The sequence below is a fragment of the Otolemur garnettii genome, unplaced genomic scaffold (genome assembly GCF_000181295.1).
Source record: "Otolemur garnettii isolate 467f Iridium unplaced genomic scaffold, OtoGar3 scaffold00103, whole genome shotgun sequence".
Classification (NCBI taxonomy): Eukaryota; Metazoa; Chordata; class Mammalia; order Primates; family Galagidae; genus Otolemur; species Otolemur garnettii.
Window position 1 is genome coordinate 98,204 of NW_003852498.1, and position 2,730 is coordinate 100,933.

Below are 2,730 nucleotides of genomic sequence, written 5' to 3' on the forward strand. Positions count from 1 at the left end.
AGATATGCCGTGGCATGGATTCCCTTTTATTTGGAGGAAAACTGAGTGTTACGGTTTGAATGTTTGTTCCCTCTAGAATGCATGTTAAAATGTAAATCCCCAGTGTGGCAAAACTGGGAGATGGGTTCTTTAGAAGTGATTTGATCATGAGAACTCTGCCTTCTGAATGGATTAATCCATGGATTAATGGATTGATAGTAATAGTTAATGGGTTATCATGGAAGTGGGAAGGGGGCTTTACAAGAAGAGGAAGAGAGACCTGAGCTGGCATGCTCAGGAGCTAGGCTCACTTAGCACTCTGCAGAGAGTCCCCACCAACAAGAAAGCTCTCACCAGATGCTCCTCAACCTGGGATTTCTCAACTACAAGAAATATACCTTTTTTCTCTATAAATTATATAGTTTCAGGTATTCTGTTATGAGCAGCATCAAATGTACTAAGAACTCAATGAGTGTTATATGCCCAGAAGTGACAGTGAGATTTAGATTGGTTTGAAACTAAGTTTACATGATACCAACAGATAGCAGTTAAAAAGGGAAAAAACAAATTCAGTCAATTCTCTTTTTAGTTTTTATCAGTGCAGTGCCAAGGTAGTTGCTTTGATGAATTCTCTTAATGGGATGCTTTTGTTTTCTGTAGATCCCTTTTGTGATGTTTTCAAGGGCTAATGAAAAGGCATAGTCTAAAGTACATGCCTTCCTCCCACCCCACCCTGGGCCATTTGTCCTTTTGACACGTTACTACAATGGTTTGAAACCTCTCATCATTGGGAGGAAGTCATCCATTAAGAACCACATCTCATAGCTCCTTCCCCCAGTGGTGGTCCTGAGAAAAGGCAGCAGCTCTAAGTAGATGCAGGTGTCAAGAGTTCAGATCTATTGCTTATTATCTAGGTCTCTTTTCTCATTCATGTCTATACTAGAATTAGCCCATTATTTTCCCAGTTGTAGGCTACTGAAGGAGAGCAACAAGTTATTGTCCATTTCTACATTTCTAGCCTGACATGGACTTTGTGAATAGTCAGTTTTACTCTTCTTTTCACTAAAGGTGTGAACTTGAGTTTCTTTGTCAGTCAAATGAGAAAGTAGAATTAGATGATGTTTAAGTTATAATCTTCTCTAGTTGATGAAGATATAAGTGACTTTTTCAGGAATAAAATAATTTCAAAAGCAAGAGATGTGCACAGAAATGAATGTCATAGGGAATAGGTAAGAACTGGGAGGGCAAGAGGCAGAAATCTTCACCGACTGGCATGGCCCAGGTATATTTTGTTAACCAAGACAAAGTGCTTGCTACACCATGAAACAATAAATAGATTAAGAATTTAAAATAGAAGAAGAAAAAGTTTGTTTTTATGAGTAAGTGTAAGTTTTACTTCATAGAGAAGCTGGTTGAAGAGCAAGAATTTGTTATTTTACCTGCTGCTAAAACCTTTTTTAAAAAATATCACTTACTGGGCAGTGCCTGTGGCTCAGCCAGTGCCAGTCCCATATACCTAGGGTGGCAGGTTCAAATCTGGCCCCAGCCAACTGCAACAAAAAATAGTTGGGTTTGTGGCAGACACCTGTGGTCCCAGCTACTCAGGGAGGGTGAGCCAAGAGCATTGCTTAGGCCCAGGAGTTGGAGGTTGCTGTGAGCTATGTGATACCATGGCACTCTACCAAGGGTGATAATGTGGGAAAAAAAAAGAATATCACTTATTGCAAGAGCAGAGCACCTTGAAAGGAAGATGTCTTCCTTTTTGTAATTTTTGTAATCCCTAATATAAAAATATTTTTTCAAAGATTATTTTATTTAGTGATCTTTAATTTAAATACATATTGTTGCTATTGCCTTCTGTGAAAGCTGTAATAATCACATCTGCTTGCAGTGTATTGTTGTAAAAATGGCCATTAAAGGAGAATCAGAAAGCTACCAAGGCCAAGGTCAATGTGAGCAGTTTATTGTACTCCATTCTTGTTATTGATCTAGGTATACATAGATATTTTTGTAAATTAATAGTATAGTGCTATTTATATATTGTTGGGGCACATATTTATTCTACACAGCAACATATTAAAGTTCTTTTCTTTCTTCTTAGAAATGATATCCCTTCCTATTTATTAAACATTTTTATTAAAGTATAATGTACATATACAAAACATTACATAAATCATGAGTGTACAATGTGGTACATTTTATAAAGGGAACAGAACCCTGTTACCACCATCAAGAAATAGAATAGTGCTCACTTCAGCAGCACATACACTAAAACTGGAACAATACAGAGAAGATTAGCATGGCCCCTGAGCAAGGATGACATGCCAATTCGTGAAGCGTTCTATAAAAAGAAATAGAATATTACCCTCACTCACCTCAGAACCTCTCCTGCACTAATTAATGCTGTAGATTAATTTTTCCCAAAGCAAATGTTATCCAAAATGAAATCATATAGTATGCATATTTTTGGGTCTGGCATTTTCTTTGTTATTCATCATTATGTTTGTGAGATTCATCCACATACTTGGATATAGTTGTAAGTTCAGTTCAGCAGAGTTAACATCAAAATAACAAGCAAAGCAAGTCCCAAACTGGGTGAAAATATATATGTGGACTGACAATTAAGTTTACAAACTTACCACCATTCACTTACATTGGTGGCACTGTACAAACAGTCTGGTAAAGTTTTATAACCTTGGTATAACAGTATCTCACTTGTCAGAACTTGTGTTCTTGTCAACATGTGGAGGT

General features: G+C 37.1%; 1 non-coding gene across 1 annotated transcript; it reads left to right on the plus strand.

The window, feature by feature from the left end:
- Positions 1-2,223: 2,223 nt before the first annotated feature.
- On the plus strand, positions 2,224-2,330 carry LOC111727382. The gene has a single exon (XR_002774948.1). It is a non-coding gene; the product is annotated as a U6 spliceosomal RNA (small nuclear RNA).
- Positions 2,331-2,730: the final 400 nt, after the last annotated feature.